Source organism: Lynx canadensis, chromosome B3, assembly GCF_007474595.2.
Source record: "Lynx canadensis isolate LIC74 chromosome B3, mLynCan4.pri.v2, whole genome shotgun sequence".
In the NCBI taxonomy this organism is placed as follows: Eukaryota; Metazoa; Chordata; class Mammalia; order Carnivora; family Felidae; genus Lynx; species Lynx canadensis.
Genome location: NC_044308.2, coordinates 98,411,502 through 98,431,188, shown reverse-complemented (window position 1 = coordinate 98,431,188; position 19,687 = coordinate 98,411,502).

The window sequence follows — 19,687 nt, the reverse complement described above, 5'->3', positions numbered from 1 at the left end:
CTATCAGATGCAATTTGATGCCAGTATGAAGATTTCATCTTGGAGGCAAGGAGCAATCTCCCCAGGAGGGAGCATGTGTGTGTGTGTTTTTGTTTGTTTGTTTGTTTGTTGTGGTGCTTGTGCTATGGGGCAAAGGGCATAAGGGAGGACTGCCAAACCCCAGAAAGTGCACAGGGACCCCCCTGCTTGGGTCCAGTAGGACAGTCTGGAGAAAAGCACCCATACCTTTCAAGAAAGGGCCATTCTCTTCAAGGACTAGGCCATTTCCTAGAACTAGCCAGCCAAGGAGGAATTTTGTTCACTGCCTCTTATAATTGCTCTGGGGATGTCAATGTTCTGGGTCCTATCAAGACAGAAGAGGAATCAGATCAGGAAGGATGGAAGGGATCTGGGCCTGACTGATGAGCCACCTGCAGGTGAGTTTTCTCAGGGCCACCCACACCCTGCATAGTAAGGGAGGTTACGTTCCCACTCAAGCAGATGTCCTTCACAAAATGGGTCTGGAATCCCATAGAACCTGTTTAGGGAAGCTCTGAAGGAGACCCTAGGCCTTGCCATGTGGAGGTGGAGCGATCAGAGACAGGGAGCACTGGGGGAGGACTATGCAGCAGCTGCATTTGGTCCCAGATTGCATTTCCATCTGTTTATTCAAGTTGAGAGGATAGAGGTCCACAAGCTGGTTCAGCCAAAAAGTTGTAGGCCCCAAGTCTAGCAAAATGTTTGAAATGCTCGGCCAAATCCCTGAAGTTGGAAATCACCATGGCCCCTTTTTAAAAAAGACTGTAAAGATGAGGGGTGCCTGGGTGGCTCAGTTGGTTAAGCGCCCAACTCCGGCTCAGGTTACGATCTCACAGTTCATGAGTTCGAGCCCCATGTCAGGCTCTGTGCTGACACGCTCAGAGCCTGGAGCCTGCTTCAGATTCTGTGTCTCCCTCTCTCTCTGCCCTTCCCCCATTCACTCTCTGTCTCTCAAAAACGAATAAACTTAAAAAAAAATGTGCTTAAAAAAGACTGTAAAGATTAAAACTCTAGGTGAAAGCTTTCCCCGACGTTAATAGCCCCTTTTCAAATGGCATGTCCTGGAAATCAGAGAGCAGAGTCTCTGATTGGATTTGGCAGAATCTAAAACACAAGTGATTCGTTCATTTATTCAGCATTATTCACTAGGCAACTTTTAAGTGCCAGGTACCATGTTGGGATACAAAGCAGCGTCCTGCCCGGTAGAGAGATTTATCTCAGAGGAAATCATGAGAACACAGGATAGGAATTGAAGAGTGCACTAAGGGCACTCAGGTCAGGGGGGCACAGGGCCTGGATGTGGGGAGAGGAGGTTGAGTCCAAAGGGATATGAGGGAATGTTCTAGGGTGATGGAAAAAGTACACATCTCCAGTGTGGTGGTGGTTTTATGACTGTAAACTTTCACCAAAATTCACAGAATTGGAAACCTTTCAAGGGTGAATTTGACCGAATATAAATTATACCTCAACAAACCTGACTTGTGGAAAAGAAATCTAAGAAATGTATGGGCATATTATATAAGTAAACATGTCTTATGTGATTTTGTAGAAATGACAAGACACCCCTGGTACACATATTTCAGAAACCAATGGGTGGATGTTATTTGCACTTCTACTAGAAAAAGAAATCTCAGTTAGAGATAGATTAATTTTACCTAAAACCAAGAATTGTTCTGGAGGAGCGCCTGGCTGGCTCAGTCAGAAGAGGGTACAACTCTTGATCTCGGGGTTCATGAGTTCAAGCCCCACATGGGGTGCAGAGATAACCTAAATAAATAAAACGAAAAAAGAAAGAGGTATTCTGGCAAAAAGGAATCGGAGATAACACTGTCTCTCAGTTGCCACGCAGCTGTGAAAACAAACTGCTGGTGACAAAGCACTTGAGGAACAAAGAAGTAGCAAACAACAACTCGCTAATTTTATATTATTTAGAGAAATTTTATCTTGAAAGTAAAGTATTCATCCGCCTTGCATTTTCTTCTTTTTATTTTATTTTTTTTAATGTTTTTATTTATTTTTGAGACTGAGCGAGACAGAGCATGAGCAGGGGAGGGGCAGAGAGAGGGGGAGACACAGAATCTGAAGCAGGCTCCAGGCTCTGAGCTGTCAACACAGAGCCTGATGCGGGGCTCGAACTCACGAGCTGTGAGATCAGGACCTGAGCTGAAATCGGATGCTCAACCGAGTGAGCCACTCAAGTGCCTCCCCCGCCATGCCCTTTGCTGGGTCATATGGTAATGTTGTGTTTAATTTTTTTTTTTTAATTTTTTTTTCAACGTTTATTTATTTTTGGGACAGAGAGAGACAGAGCATGAACGGGCGAGGGGCAGAGAGAGAGGGAGACACAGAATCGGAAACAGGCTCCAGGCTCTGAGCCATCAGTTCAGAGCCCGACGCGGGGCTCGAACTCACGAACCATGAGATCGTGACCTGGCTGAAGTCGGACGCTTAACCGACTGCGCCACCCAGGCGCCCCGTGTTTAATTTTTTGAGGGACTTCTAAACTCTCTTCCAAAGTGGCTACCCCGCTGTTCAATCCCACCAGCATGAGCACCCCGTGCACCCCCTTGTTCGACGTCTTCACCTTGCCTCAGTTTCCCATATGCCAATAGGCAATTACCAAAAGAAACAAACTGATGCTGTTGATGCTGATATGAAACATTAAAGGGAAGTCTGAGGACAGTCCCAGATGATAGTGAGTGAGTGAGGTGACTCAGAACATTCATTTTTCTATGCTGTTAAAGTTTTGTATTGTCTTTGCCTACATCAGGTCTAATTTAAAGCCTGATTTATTACAGTTACAAGAGTGGATGGTTACTCTTGGTTTGAACTCCAGAGTGTTCCTCTGAGCTTCCTTTTAGTGGAAGGGGTGATTTCTTTGAGAAGAGAGTGATGGGAGAGTTGAACCTGGGAGCGAAGTGCTCAAGTGCCTTCTATCTTCCCAAGAACCACGCACGGTCCAGGACGTGGCCCAAGGGCTCCCTTGTCGCTCCATTGGCAAGAGTTGGGACTCTGCCTTTTCCCTGTACCTATGGAAGCACTGGGCCCAGATGAAGGCCCAGCAGTTAAAACTCCTCGTCCCTCTCTGGATGCTCTCCTTCAAATGCCCCTGGCCATTCCTTAAAGGTGACTTGGTCTGCAGGCTTCCTTCCTAGCCCTGCTTCTCTTCGCAGGTTATACCAGTGTTTTCAGTTAGGGGCGCCTGGGTGGCCCAGTCGGTTAAGCATCTGACTTCGGCTCAGGTCATGATCTCAAAATTCATGGGTTCGAGCCCTGAGTTGGGGTCAGTGCTGACAGCTCAGAGCCTGGAGCCTGCTTTGGATTCTGTGTCTCCCTCTCTCTCTGCCCCTCCCCACCTCCCAAAAGTAAATAAACATGAAAACACACACACACACACACACACACGCACGCATTCAGTAATTTGGGAAGCTTTGGGCTGAACACAAAGTATGTTCCTTTGGCCAGGACCTCATGTCTCAAAATCATTACCTGGCCTGGCCAGTGCTCTCTGAGAATCTCAAGAAGGATGTGTAGAATGCAGCTCTTCTCTAAATTCATCTCCTCTCCTCCCTGCCCCAAACCTGCATGTTTGCAGGACTCCCTGTCTTGAAGAGCAGCCTCATCACACACCACGTTTCCCAAACCGCAGATCGGGGCTTCACCCTTGATTTCTTCTGCCTCCCTTAAGCCCAGAATTCCCTGTAGACAGAAGGAAGATTATTCCTTGTTGTAATATTTATTTATTTAACAAATACTTACCGAGCACATTCTGGATGGTATCTGGCTTGGGAAGCTTACACTCTAATCTCAAGGACAGGACCCACACAGCCGGAAAGCTAAATAACAACCTGAGATGTATCACTAGGTAATAAATAAATACGCATTACAGATACTATCATGCTGTAGGCTCGGTGAGAAACGTGTTTGTGGGCTGAGAGGTCAGGCGAGGAGTCAGGAAGTACTGTTCTGTTGCTTGGAGACAGCTTTCACAATGGGAGGTAATTTTAAATGGCTATCCAAAAGGCCTCATGGAACGTTAAAACTGGAAGAAATATAAGCAGTCATTTGCCAGTACTCTCATTTTACATAGAGGACACTCAGACCCCCAGAGACCAAATGATGATGTTAAGCTGCATTCACTCAGTATGGATTGAGTGCCCACTGTGCACAAAGGCCACACTCATTCAAAACAGCAGGCGAGGGGCATCTGACTCTTGGTTTCTGCTCAGGTCATGGTCTCGTGGTTCGTGGGTTCGAGTCCCGCATCGGAGTCTGTGCTGACACGTGAAACCTGCTTGGGATTCCCTCTCTGCCTCTCTTTCTGCCCCTCCCCTGCTCTCCCTCTCTCTCAAAATAAATAAAAACATTAAAAAAAATTTTTTTAAGAACATTAAAAAAAACAGCAGCAGGCAAAGTGAGGCTAATTCTCAAAGGGCACCTGGTATCTGGTAAGAAACCAACCTGTGTCAAAGCAGCCCAAGGGGCAGGGCAATGACGGCAAAGTAGGTGGGACCAACTGGTAGTTGTAACGTGGGTTACCAGTCCTTCCACTTACCCTTGAAAATGCAAGAATTAAAATAGCTAATCACAAGTTAGTTCTTTCTTCATGAGTAATCAGGGTGGAAGAATTCACCACCCACAGTACCTGGTCCTCCTTATCGGATACCCAGGTAGGAAATTCTGAAGCAACCTTTACAGTGTCCACTCCAGGGAAGGTGATACAGCCTGAATTTTTGTGAAGTGTAAACACTGCAGGTTGGTATTAGGACCGTACAGATAGGGATGGGGGAGAGCCTCACTCTCAGGGTGGTTTTGTTTTTTGTGTTTTGTTTATTTGTTTTTTACTTTTGAGTTATTTAAAAAAATTTTTTTAATGTTTACTTATTTTTTGAGAGAGAGAGAACAAGTGGGGGACAAGAAGAGAGAGAGGGGAAAGAGGATCCAAAGCAGGCTTCTGCGCTGACAGCAAGCAAGACCGATGCGGGGCTTGAACCCACGAACAGTGAGATCATGACCTGAGCCCAAGTTGGACACTCAACTGACTGAGTCACCCAGGCGCCCTTGAGTTATTTTTTAAATGTCCGAGCAATTTCAGAGAAGGGCATTTCCATAACCACAGCCCAGCCTTAGGAAAACAATGACATGGTGTTTTTACTCCAAAGGAAGTCTAACAGAAAAACCTTAAAAGGTTAGGTGAAAATATGTTTAAAAAAAAAAAAAAAACAAAAAAAAAAAACAAACCTTCCTGAAAATGAAGGCACGCTCTTGGAGAAATTGGGGAAGACAGGGTAAAAGTCACAGCTGTAGATAGAGTAAACAGGAACTGGCTTTTCAGTCCCAGGAGACTAGAGGTTTCCAATTCTGGGCTTTCTGGATGCCTGACGTGAGTTTGAAGTTGTCTGTTTCTCATTGTTTGCAGAAGCTCCAAAGTCGGTCCTGAAAGTAGCCTCACTTCCTTAGTTCCCTGTTCCTGCCCCGAGTGTGTGTGTGCTCCCAGCACCACTTGAAACGAGTGTACTTTTTCATGTTTGCCTTTAGTTTTCAAACAAGCCAAGAGAGACCCCACGAGACTGGAGGGCCCCGAGTGCTGGGCTGCCCTGCGGAGTGATGTCGGGTAGCCTGAGGCGGGTCTTCATTATCCTCACCCTGCCCGGCTTTGCATGCGTGGAACAACCTGTCCCTAGAGAGGAGTTTTTAAATAATAATATGTAGTGTGAGATGAGATCATAGATATGAAAGCTCTTCTTTGAAGTTAAAAACATCTCAGCCTGCAGATGCACAGTATTGATATTATTTATTAATGAGTATATTTGATACTGTCTTTGTCCGGCTCCTAGGCACATTTGCATGCATTCATTTAGAAATACAGTCATCAGCATTGTGGCTCATAGACTGACATAGAAGTGTAATTAGTAATAAATACGAATAGGTACACAGATGTACAGAGGAGGCCATGCGGCCGATCTCATCAATTTCATCACCCACCAAAAGGAATTAAAAATTGATATCGCAGGAGACTCTCTTCCTTCCCTACGGTGTGAGACAAAGGAATGCTTGAGGGTGGGGGTAAGGGACACTCTTCCCTCTCCTGACTGCTAAGTGTCAAAAGGGATAGGAACTCCCAAAGGAGACCTCCCAACCAGGCAGTCACAAACTGCTTAGCAACTCCACCAGCACATGATGAAGAGGCGAGTGTTGAATTGCATCGTGACGTGACCTGCTAAGCAGTTTTTAAGCAGAAGGGCTATAGGGTTTAACACACAACCCTATCGCCTTGCACTGTATGAATTGGGAATCCTTGTTATGTTTGACATTACTTGTCAAGTTTGGAACAGCACGGGTATCCCCAGTACCTAGCATAACACCTGGAACAAAGCAGGTGTTCAATAAGTATTTTTTTCTTAGTCTTTTTTTTTTTTTAATTTACATCCAAATTAGTTAGCATATAGCGCAACAATGATTTCAGGAGTAGATTCCTTAGTGCCCCTTACCCATTTAGCCCACCCCCCCTTCCCCACCCCCTCCAGTAACCCTCTGTTTGTTTTCCATATTTATGAGTCTCACGCTTTGTCTCCTCCCTGTTTTTATATTATTTGTGTTTCTCTTCCCTTATGTTCATCTGTTTTGTCTCCTAAAGTCCTCAGATGAGTGAAGTCATATGATTTTTGTCTTTCTCTGACTAATTTCACTTGGCATAATACCCTCCAGTTCCATCCATGTAGTTGCAAATGGCAAGATTTCATTCTTTTTGATTGCCGAGTAATACTCCATTGTATATATATATATACATATATATATACATTGTATAATATATATATATAGTGTGTATATATATATATATATATACACACACATCTTCTTTATCCATTCATCCATCGATGGACATGTGGGCTCTTTCCATACTTTGGCTATTGTTGATAGTGCTGCCATAAACATGGGAGGGGGCACGTGTCCCTTCGAAGCAGCACACCTGTATCCCATGGATAAATGCCTAGTAGTGCAATTGCTGGGTCCTGGGGTAGTTCCATTTTTAGTTTTTTGAGGAACCTCCATACTGTTTTCCAGAGTGGCTGCACCAGCTTGCATTCCCATCAGTAAGTATTTTGTAAGATGAATGAAAAATTGAAAAACTGGAATCATTCAGCAACCTGACCAGTGCCACAAGATCCCAATCTCCCCATCACATACATTCTCTTTGGCCCCTCTGGCACTCTCTGATTCACATCTATACAGTTTTGAACTGCATGATCATGGAAAAGTAGAACTCAAGACAAGAGAAAGTTTAGAGGTCTCTTGCGGGTCCACCGCCTTATTCTCCTTTTCCCCACACCCAAGAGCCACATTCCCAGCTTAGTATGCCCATCGTGCCTTCTGCAAAGGTGGCGTCCTGCCCCATTCTGCCTTTGACCCACCTAAGGATTCAACACATATTCCTTCTCCTGTGCAATCCCACTCAACAAGCACTTATTAAAAACCATCTGTACAAGTTATACCATGCCAGGCTGTAAGGAGAAGAGCAGAAATTATAAGATATGGCCCCTGATCTCAAGAACTAAGATCACAGTTAGGGAAATTCTGCATTGTTCTTTATTCTACCAGCATTTATTTAGCATATGTGCTAAGTACTGTTCTAAGTGCTGTGGATTCAATGTTAACCAAAGCAAATAACTTCACTGCTCTTATGATGCTGACGTTCTAGAGGGGGAAAACAAAAAAATAATCATACAAACAAATACACAATACAAATTCAGATAAATGCTATTAAAATGAAATCAGGCCATAGAAAAACTATTTTATTTGAGATCTATTAAAAAAATTTAATGTTTATTATTTTTAAGAGAGACAGAGACAAAAGCAAGCAGGGAAGCGGCAGAGAGAGAGGGAAACAGAATTGGAAGCCGGTTCCAGGCTCTGAGCTGTCAGCACAGATCCCGATGCCAGGCTCAAACTCACATACTTAGAGATCATGACCTGAGCTGAAGTTGGCCGCTTAACCAACTGAGCCACCCAGGCACCCCTTTTTGAGATCTTAATGGCAAGACTTGAGAACAGAGTTCCAACCAGAGGGAAGAGCAAGTTCAAAGTCACCCAGGTGGGAACACAAACTTGAAGTGTTCAGTAATACTGGCTGCCCGTTCACACCATGCCCTTCACATCTTCCCTTTGGGAGCAGATATGGGGTTGGGTGTAAGACAATCTGCCTTAGGGGAGCTACAGCATCCTATGTGGGCACTGAATTTCACTAGATTTGTTTAATTACTTTGGAGGAGGTAAAGCCCATGTCTTCTCCTGCAAAGCTATTTTCGTATTGAGCAGTGAAAGACCAGTAAGATCAAAAGACAAGCACTGAGGAGCCACCGAAGTTGCTTCAGCAGGTGTCTTCAGGAGACGACACTAAGGCCGCCGCTGCAGCATAGAAAGAATCTGGGGTGACCATTAGGAGCAAGTGGTCATTTCCTCCATGCTGGTGATGCTTCTGTAAAAGGGAGCAGCCCCTTCCTTGATCTACTCAGGATGGAAGGCATTTTCCAAAATCCATCTGGGACAACATGATATTCTGTGTGGCTCCCAGTTTCTATGAAGCAAGAAGCATCTCAAACTACATGGATGAGCAAGAAACGGGAACAACTGGTGCTTAATACAAACCCACAGAGGGAGCTAGTTCACATCAAGGTGGCGATCCGATCTGTTCACTAAAGACAAAGGTACCAGGTGAGCACAAGGAGGTTGCATTTTGATGTGTATTTGTTTGAGCCATTTTTCAGAATTTATCTCACATCAGAGACTCTTTGTGCAAAGTTGTAATCATCCTGGATGTAGGATTTTTATTGAATGGTGTCAAATAACATATAATGTACATCATTGGATATGGATAAGTTATGTGATGTCTCTGGAAGGGGGTATCATTAGTAAGACTTAACATTGATAATATAATCATAACCAATCTTTCTAAGGATTAAATTTGTCCTTCCAGCAAAGGCCCAATGAATTGGAAAGGAAGGAAGGAAGGAAGGAAGGAAGGAAGGAAGGAAGGAAGGAAGGAAGAAGGAAGGAAGGAAGAAAGGAAGGAGGAAGGAAGGAAGGAAAGAAGAAGGAAGGAAGAAAGGAAGGAGGAAGGAAGGAAAGAAGGAAGGAAGGGAGGAAGGAAGAAGGAAGAAAGGAAGGAGGAAGGAAGGAGGAAGGAAGGAAGGAGGAAGGAAGGAAGGAAGGAGGAAGGAAGGAAGGAAGGAAGGAAGGAAGGAAGGAGGAAGGAAGGAAGGAAGGAGGAAGGAAGGAAGGAAGGAAGGAAAGAAGGAAGGCAGGTGATATGTACAGCTCTCGCTAACAAACTTAAGCATCGCTTTAATCCTGTGTAATTTATTGTCATGGAAGCTAATAGACTGGTGGGGAGGGGGGTTCTACCCTGTATTTGTGAAGCAGAACACTGTGTTGTGATTTTTAGATCCGACACAGGGAGGCAGCAGTGAGCCAATGAGGAGCAGGAACAATGGGAACAGCTTTGAGCCAGAAAGTTTGACTCTAGACCAGGAGAAGCCAGCTAGCTGTTTAAAATCATTTAAACCAAACAGAAACACATTATTTTAAAAACTTTAAAATCCAACATTAGCAGAATTTACCGTTCTAGCATATGTTTTCTGCTCCCTGTTAGCGCTTAATTTCATTCACTTCCCAAATGTTTTGCTTTGCTTACTCACAATTTTCTTTTCTTTTTCTTTTTTCTTTTTTATTTTTCAGTAATCCCTGCACCCAACGTGGGGCTCGAACTTACAACCCCGAGATCAAAAGTTGCATTCTGTACCGAGACAGCCAGGCACCCCGACAATATTATTTTTTAATCCATTTAGGAGTGTGAGCATTTTAAAGCTGACAAGCATCTTCCTGACTGGTCCAAGTTGAAGCTCCAGGAGTGGATCAAGATACTCCTACCCCAGGAGGGCACAGAAGGCAAGCCCGGAGCGGTGCAGAAGGTAAGAAGGACCGCCTTAGTGGAGAACCCACGGTGGACTGGAGCTGACAACATCGTTAGAGCAAATTGGTTTCCAAGGGCTCCTTTTTAAACGAGGGAACGCAGCCGCACTACCTCTGCCTCCCCAAAGAGGATTCATCTCATCCCTGCCTGTCTGAAACCAGGATGCTGCAGGCTGGGGATTTCTTAAACAAAGGTACCACAGCCACCCACCTTTACCCCCCAAGCCAGGGTGCACATGTGAGAGGCCTGGAACCAAAGGGGGGGGGAGGGGGGTTTACTGAGGGCAGGCTGGTCCACAGTAAAGGGCAGGTTGGTCCCTTGGGGAGTTGGGGAATGACACCCCGTAAGGGAGGGTCTGGGCTCCCTCTCCATGTGGCCCCAGAACTGCCCGCATGGAGCACCCAGCACGGTCCCCTCGGTGAGCCTCACCCCAGGCCTTTGTTAGGCCGGCAGGTTTAGACTCGCCAGCGCTGCCCTCCCCGCCCCGTCTCCCCTTCCCTTCGCACAACTGTTGCTTCCGCTCGCCGGAGCGCGGCCCTCCGGGTGCTGAGCTTCCCTTGGTCCCTCAAGGTCAAGTCGCTAGAGCGCTGGTAGCCGCAAAGAGGGGGCTGGGGAAGGTCGCACCGGGGCTGAGGCCCCGCCTCTGCTCCCAGGCCCCAGCGCCCAGCCCTGCCCTGAAGCTGCGGGCCCTCTCTCAACCCACCTCGGACCCCCGTCCCTCCGGGGGGCATTTCTAAATGGGACCGTCCCCGGCCGCCCGCCAGAAAGGCTAGGCCCTCCTCCTGCTGAGTGGGGGCCATTTCTCCTGCGGGAGCCGCGAGGAAGAGCACAGGTTCGAGGCCAACCCCAAAGCCTGCTCTCCATTCTGCGCCTCTATACCCCAGGCCATCTCTGATAGAAAGGGTTCCTTTACATGTTATATTTTAAATCGTTTCTTTGTCCGCTGTTAAAAAAAAAAAAGTGTGGTAGCATGTCCATCCGGTTTGTCTCTCTGGACAAATCCAGGCGTGATTTCACTTTCTGATGTTTTGAGCATGCTTGCAAGTGTCAGCCTCCCTGGGGGTGCGAATCTGCACAGAGGCAGAGGGTGCCTCTGGGGAATAGGAAGTTTGGGGTTTGGGTTTTTTTTTGTTTTTTTGTTTGTTTTGTTTTTGGGGGCTTTGGGGTTTTTTTTTTTGTTTTGTTTTTTTGTTTTTTACTTTCTCCCCTTCTGCATTGTTTCATCTTTTCCCAAGACATGAATTATTTTGTACTGTTTGAAAAGGAAAGAATGAGGACAGCTCTAACTAAAGTCAGGGCCATCGCCATGTTGGACGTGCCCTCAGCCAGGGCCCCACACAGCAGGTTTTTCTCTTCCATTCTTAAAAATATGCTTAAGGGGCGCCTGGGTGGCGCAGTCGGTTGAGCGTCCGACTTCAGCCAGGTCACGATCTCGCCGTCCGGGAGTTCGAGCCCCGCGTCGGGCTCTGGGCTGATGGCTCGGAGCCTGGAGACTGTTTCCGATTCTGTGTCTCCCTCTCTCTCTGCCCCCCCCCCGTTCATGCTCTGTCTCTCTCTGTCCCAAAAATAAATAAACGTTGAAAAAAAAAATTTTAAAAAAAAATGCTTAAATCCTTGCTCCTACTGCTGTAGTCTCCTTTGCTAAAAGAGTATTAAGCGCATATCTTGTCCTTGGATGCCTGTTTCCTGAGGGTTTCCTTGTCCGTGGCTGGTGGTGGAGAGTCCTGCCTACTCCCCGCCCACCCCCCCCCCCACACCTCCCAGACCCTATGTTACCTTTTTCTCTTTTTCAGAAGCTTCATGCTATCGAGCCCCAGAATTGGCCAGGGAGGGATTCACTGCAGACAGGACCATGCAGAAAAACAGTACGATAAGTCCATGTTGTATATAATACTTTGAAAAGCAAATTGTCAGGAGAGTAGGAGAGAACTGGCTTCTCTTTATTTAACACTTTGTCCTTTGGTTTGAATTCTCTCTTTAATCCATTCAGCCTCTACACACTTGCTGCACACCCACCCGCCCTGTGCCTGGCTCTCTGCAGTTCCTGGGTTACAAACGGAGGGAGCCACCTCCCACACCTAGAGGGCCGCACATTCTCCTGTGGGATGCAGATAAGTGATGGCTGGGTAGGGGCCATGGAGTCCAGAACCCTGCCTGCCCCCCCCCCCAGGCCCCCAGCCCATGTTCCAGAAGTTCTCAGGAGGAGGAGGTGCCTGAGCTGAGTCCTAAAGGACCAGTTGGCCAAGCAGAAAACATGAGAGAGGTCATTCCCCACAAGGGAAACATGAAATAATACCAGGGTCCCTCTCTTTCTCTGCTTCTCTATATACTATGGCCCCATTCTGAATACTTCACACGTGTCATATCACTTCGTTCTCAGAACTCTGTAAGGCAAGCACTCTTATGGCTCCATATTAAAGCTGAGGTCCCTGAGGCCCAAAGGATGGAGTGGTTCTTCAAGGTCACGTCCTTCATGAGCGGTGCAGCCAGCATTTGAACTGAGGTATTCTGGCTCCAGAGCCCTTGCTCTGACCCTCAATTATCTTCCAGTTTGGCTAACTCTAGAAGTGAGAGGTGGCTGGAACAGAGTTGCAGGAGCGGGGTGGAAAGGTGGGCAGAAGCCATGGGAGGCTAAGGAGCCCAAATTGTATAGTGAAGACGGGAGAGGATTGGAAACAACAGGGTGTCATTATCTGATTTGGGTTTTAGAGAGATTTGTGCTTCCAGAAGGATTGGTGAGGCAAACCCAGGGTAGCAGGGAGGTGGCCGTGAGCAATCAAATGGACCAATGAGATGGTCAAGCCGGGTGGAGAAGATGGACGAGTCTGAGCTCTACTGAGGAGACAAAGCCTGATACTCGGCACCCAGTTTAGGTGACAGGATGGAGGGGGGCTCTTCTCAGGCATGCTGGGAACACTGCAATAACAAGATTGGGCTTTGAAGAAAGGGGAGGAGCCAATCAAGCACCTGTGGAGATTCCATGTGGGAGGAAGGCCCCTAATTAGGTCAGTGGCAGTAGCAATGGAAGTAGGAAAGTTCCTCAGATCATTTTTTTAAATTTTTGATTGTTTATTTTATTATTGAAAGAGAGAGACAGAGCATGAGTGGGGGCGGGGGGGGGGTGCAGAGAGAGAGGGAGACACTGAATCTGAAGCAGGCTCCAGACTATCAGCACAGAGCTGGATACAGGGCTCAAACTCACAAACCATGAGATCATGACCTGAACCAAAGTCAGATGCTTACCCAACTGAGCCACTCAGGTGCCCCTCTGAGATCATTTTAAAGTAGGTCTTCTTAGTCTGGATAGAACTCAAGGGGTTTGTAAACCTGTATGGGAGAAACACTATATCATTATTTTTACTTTTCTCTTACTAAAATTTATCATATTCTTTGATGATTAATATAAGAAAATTACATTAGCAGTATGTATGGCTTTATCATCAAAAGAAATCACAGATTTTTCACATCGCATTTCTCCAAGAATCCCCAAGTATCATTTGTGGTCCTCATTACTTTAAAATGATGGTAATTAGGGGTGCCTGGGTGGCCCAGTTGGTTTAGCGTCCGACTTCAGCTCAGGTCATGATCTCATGGCCCATGAGTTTGAGCCCCGCATCAGGCTCTGTGCTGACAGCTCAGAGCCTGGAGCCTGCTTCGGATTCTATGTCTCCCTCTCTCCCTGCCCCCTCACCCACTCCCCCCCCATGCCACCCATGCTTCTGTCTCTCTCTCAAAAAAAGTAAATAAACATTAAAAAAATAAAATGATGGTAATTACACCTGACATTGGATCCAAGTATTTAATACTGTTAGTGTATTATTACATGTATTACCATATCAAAACTTTTTATAGTTTCAGAAGCCATATTTCAAAAAGTTATTTCCTTTTTGATCCTTTGATTTTGTTTTATTCTCTAAAAAGCATTATTCTAGAAGCAATCCAAAGTCTTCACCATACTGCTGAGAGGTCTAGTGATTCAATAAAAAAAAGAACATCTGGCTTAAAGATAAAATAGGTAATGCTTGTTAATGATTGGAGATGGGGAGGGGGGGAGGAGGAAAAGAAGGAGGCTCTAAGAAGGCTTGGGTGATTGATGGTGACACCTTTCACCATGGACAACACAGAGGGAGGAGAGGTTTGGAGAGGAGGAGGAGGGTCTTCATTTGTGAAGATGTTGCGTGTGAGAAGCAGATGGATCTTTCCAGCAGAAAGTTGGAAATGTGGCTACAAAGTTCAGGAGCAACCATGGGAATAGAAATCTCGCTGCAGAGTCAAGAGCAGAGACTTGTTACCGAATGAACAGGCATATCCAGGAATAGCATGGAGATGGGGACACAAGTGGTCTGAGCCGGAGCCTGGGGGACACTGGTAGGTACTTAAGGGAACCCAGGGAGGAGAGGGGGCCGCCAAAGAGACCAAGATCAAGTGGAGTGGTCAGAGGGGAAGGAGGTGAACCAGAAGGTCTGGCCCTGGGGAGGGGCGGGGGGGGGCACGACAGAGAGGATGCAGGGCAGAGTGGTGTCGACATTTGCAGAGGCACTGGAGAGGCCCCATAGGAGGCGAACCAATCAGAGGCCGGAGTCTGGCAGTGGTGACTCCAGGGGACAGTTCCCTAAACCTGCAAGAAACCAGATCTCAATGTAGTGAGGAATGAGGAAGCCAAGGCCGTATATATCAGCTTCTCTTTCAACACTGAAAGAGAGTGGAGAGAGAGGGAAGGAGTCAGGAAACTTCTAAAACAGAGGTGGGCAGGGAGTGGGTGGCCAGAATCAACGACACTTGTGAGCACGCTTGTGGTGTGACAGGGAAGAGCCAGTAGAGAGCAAGGACATGGCCATCCAAGGGTGGGGACATCAGTGGAGGTAAAGAGCTACCGGAAGAGGTGGGTGAGTAGGGTAGGAGGCCAGGGGCCATCAGGCTGTAAGCGGAGGGAATGAGTAGGGCCATGTGTTCCTCTTCTAGGACAGAAGACATGAAGTATAACAGAACGTACAGCTCAGTCTGGATGAGGTGAGAAAAAAAGCCAAGGCATTCCCTCCTTCCTCTTTCCTCCTGGTAGAAGTGGATCAGGGCTTATGGGCCTGAAATACACGTAGGTTGGGAGGAGGGCCTATTTAAGAAAAAGAACACAAAATTTATAAAACCAAAATTAGGGACACAGTGGATATTATTTAGAATGGGAAAAGAAGTCACACACATTATAAATTTTTTAAACCCAGATACATGCCACAAATACTATAAAATTCAGAAAACAATATGATCTATATTCATTGACCGGCATGCCTCTATAATATTATATTTGGCTATATATATAATATTTGGCTATATATATATATAATATTATATTTGGCTATAAACTCTGATCGATCTCTAAAATGAAAATAATTTTGTAATATTTTCTAAAGGGAGAGTAGAAGAAGAACTCAGCATTTCTTCTGATGTGGTTCGTGGCTATTTGTTTTTTAACGTTGATGGATGGGATGCGTGAAGCTTGCAACTTTACACACAGACCACTTGCTGTTTGTAGTTCTGCCGTGGGCTTCTGTTCTGCAAATGCAGGAATTACACTTCTCTCTGATGTGATCCCAATTTAAAAAAGAAAAGAAAGTGTAATGTATGTCTTAGCTTGGGCTGCTAGAACAAAATACCGTAGACTGGGTGCCTTAAACAACAGACATTTTACATTTTATGTCTCACAGTTTTAGAGCCGGGAAATCTGAAGTCAGGTGCCGGTATGGTCGGGCTCTAGTGAGAGCCCTCATCCTGGCTTTCAGATGGCCACCTTCTCTCTCTGTGCTCACATGGCAAAGAGAAAAAGAGCAAGTTCTCTGGTCTCTTCTTCTTCTTTTTTTTTTTTTTAACATTTATTCATTTTTGAGAGACAGAGAGAGACAGAGCATGAGGGGGGAAGGGGCAGAGAGAGAAGCAGACAGAATCTGAAGCAGGCTCCAGGCTCTGAGCTGTCAGTACAGAGCCCAACGTGGGGCTCGAACTCACGAATCGCGAGATCATGACCTGAGCCAAAGTCAGACGCTCAACCGACTGAGCCATGCAGGCGCCCCTCTGGTCTCTTCTTTTAAGGCCACTAGCTCCATCATAAGGACCCCATCCTCACGACCTCATCTAACCTGGATTACCTCCCCCAAGTCCCATCTCCAGTTACTATCACAGTGGGTGTTAGGGCTTCAGTGTATAAGTGGTGGGGGCACCAACATTCAGTCCATCAAAATGCGCTGGTAATTATTAATGTTGCCTTATCTAGTGTGTTCCTGACAGGAAAGGACTTCTGTTTTGACTGTGTCCTGAGAAGCGGATCCTCTACTTACGGTTTTATATATCAGAGGATTACACCAACTTCCACAGACCAACTTCTGGCTCTATACGTTTTGCACCCCGTTCCCCCTCTCCCCCCCCCACCTCTGTTGTCAGCCTGCACGGGACGCATTCCCTCTACCATGTCCTGCCTCGCACCTATGGCACAGTGGGTGGAAGGAAGCCTGGGAGCTGCCTCCACACCAGGACGATAAGCTCTCACTGAAACTGATGTAGAAGTGACCAAAACACATAGCTGTTTCCTCACTAAAGTCAGACCAAATGTGTCTCCCACCTAACTTCCTCTTAGCTGAACCCCCAAGTGCCCACAGCCACCTCGATGCTACCTAACACAGTGGCATCTTAAACAGTGCAATTAAGATGTCTTACTTTCAAAATATACGTATCTTACTTTTGCAAGCACATTGCTGAGGCCTCTCCCAGGGCCCCAGAAGCAAGTGACTTCTCCAAGCAAGGAGCTTTCCCTTCAGGGTGATTCTGTCCCTGCCTAGAGGGCACAGGCCGTGAAGGTGAGGGGTTGTAGCAATGGTTGAGACAGCTACGAAGTTGACGATCGTGTAGTGCCTACCAGGGGAAATGTTACTTGTGTCTTCAGTCATTTCATCCTCTTAACGACCCTAAGATGTTGGTACTGAGAAAATCTTCATTTTTACAGATAGCGAAACTGAGTCATAGACAGGCTAGGCCACTTGCCCGGGGTCACGCAGGTAGTAAGTGCCGGACCAGGGATTGGAACCCAGGCAGTCTGGCTCACCCTCGCACCTAGTACAGGAAGTAGTCTCTCCACAGCGTAGCCCACAGTTTCCACTGCCTCCCCAGGATGCTGCCGTCCCACCTGTAACTTTCTGACAGTATGTATTTCACTTATTTGTCTATACAGACTCTCTGAGAGCAAAGCTGTTTATTTGGCTCACCGCTGTATCCCTGTACCTGGAGCAGAGCTCAGCATGCAATAGCTATGTAGTAAATACCTTCTGTTTATCTTAAATTCTTTAATATTCTTCTAAACTCTTTTTTTTCTTTTTTTTTTCTTTTTTTAAATTTTTTTTTTTAATTTTTTTTTCAACGTTTATTTATTTTTGGGACAGAGAGAGACAGAGCATGAACGGGGGAGGGGCAGAGAGAGAGGGAGACACAGAATTGGAAACAGGCTCCAGGCTCTGAGCCATCAGCCCAGAGCCTGACGCGGGGCTCGAACTCCCGGACCGCGAGATCGTGACCTGGCTGAAGTCGGACGCTCAACCGACTGCGCCACCCAGGCGCCCCTCTTCTAAACTCTTTAATAAGTAATCTATTGGAAAACTGCAAAAGAAAGTGAAAATAAGAGGAAATACACACCCCCAAAATGGGGAAAGTTTGGCCCATATGAAATCCAGGGGAGAAAATGAACTTTATTGTATATTTTGAGTATATATTATTATATGTATTATATATATATGTATATGTATACACATATATATGTATAATACATATATGTATAATATATATTATTATATGTATTATATATGTATATGTATACACATATATATGTATAGTATATATTATTATATGTATTATATATATGTATATTATTACACATATATATGTGTAATACATATATATATAATATATATTATTATATGTATTATTATATGTATTATTCAATACCGCTCTGTTCTAAGTATCTGTGGTTTGTGTTATCCAGGTCAGTTTGATTTTACGGGGAACCATATAATTGGTCTTGAATTTTAGATGGTCTTGAATGCCTAGTTGAGGTTTGAAATTCAAAATGTGTATTCGCGTGGTATGTGATTTTCTCCGGCAATACTCATGGGCCGAAGAAAACAGATGAATGGATCCAAAGTTGAGGATTTGTTGACTGGCTGTGCCATTAAGTCAAAGGAGTAAGGAGATTGTGTCAGATGAGGAGAATGTCCTTAAGACCAAGAGGGCTGGGGGCCATTTTCTGGGGCGAGTGAAGGCCAGACACCTTGGTAAGACTGAAGATGGGTGGGATGGGGGTGTAAGAGAGGAAGGATATAGGGTTGAGGTCAGTGGAATTTCAAAGTTCAAGATGTCAGAAGTGAAGAAGTTCTAGGTGATGACAAGGTCTTGTAACAAGAGAGGGGATCTTGATGACAAGTGAACAGAGCTCTCAGATGAGTCATAGGATATGAGAAAATTTGATATTATGTGCATTAGGCACTAATGTATGCATTTATCAGCGTGAGCCATGATTTATAAACTGTAAAGCCAGCTTTAAACATCACATGGTATTTTTGTCCTAGATATGTAATGTCATTTATTATATTCTCAGAGTTCTAACTGCAAAATATTGAAATATCACACGACATTTCAATATCACCATCTCCAAGAGTCCATGTTTGATTTAATAGACTTTATTTATAATAATGCTAAAACCATGATCCTCCCCAAATTAACAAACTAGGACACTGACACCATCTCAATTCAGTAGGCTCATAAAGTTGGGGCCGTTTTGTTTGTCGAATGTTTGATTCTGTTCATTTGCAGATAAACACACACCAAGGAAATGTTACTTCATAGCTCCAGATTAAAGTCCCTTTTAAGATGATCCTGAAGAATCCATATTTTATTCAGTGCTACACACATCATAAAAGAGCTGTAGTCTCCAGAAATTCACTCTCTGAGGCTCCAAGACCCTCAATAAATGCATAAAAATAATGCTAAACAATGGTAGGGTGGAATGAAAGCACTTATATCTCCCAGACACCCTGTCCATGAAGTGCTCCAATTACAAACATAACCAGCTGATTTTCAGAGAAAACAAAAAACGTTACGAGGTATTCTGCAGTGGCTTTCAAAAAAAGATAATAGAAGCTTGAAATTGGATGTGATGTCCAGCGAGGAGTAAGATTTCAACTTCTTTCACTGTCAGGTGCAGCTGGGGATAGGCAAAGAAATGTTTTGTTTGGTTTTTCAGATTTGTTTTTCATCCAGTACTTAGCCTGAACCATTAAAAAAAGATACCACAAATCCCAGATCAACTGTAGCCAGCAAGGAAGCGGATTTTACTTTAAGGATATTCATAATAAAAGAACCAATCTGTGTGTTAATTAAATTCACCTGAAATGATAAGTCTTGCAGAAATCTTTCAAGGTGAAGCCTTTCTCAAAGGCTTTCTACCTTGCACACTTTCCAACCGGGGAGTAACTGAGCAATTTCTCCTCTTCCTGCTTTGGAGGGAAGACTACCCCTGGGCAGTGTAGAAGTTAGAAGTGAAGGAATCCAGGCACCAGATCTTACATGTGAAGTAATTTTTAGATATTTTATGGAGCTAGGGAAACAATTTTGCCCTTTCCATTTTTTCCCGACTGAGTTTCCCATATCTCCAAGACAGATGGAACA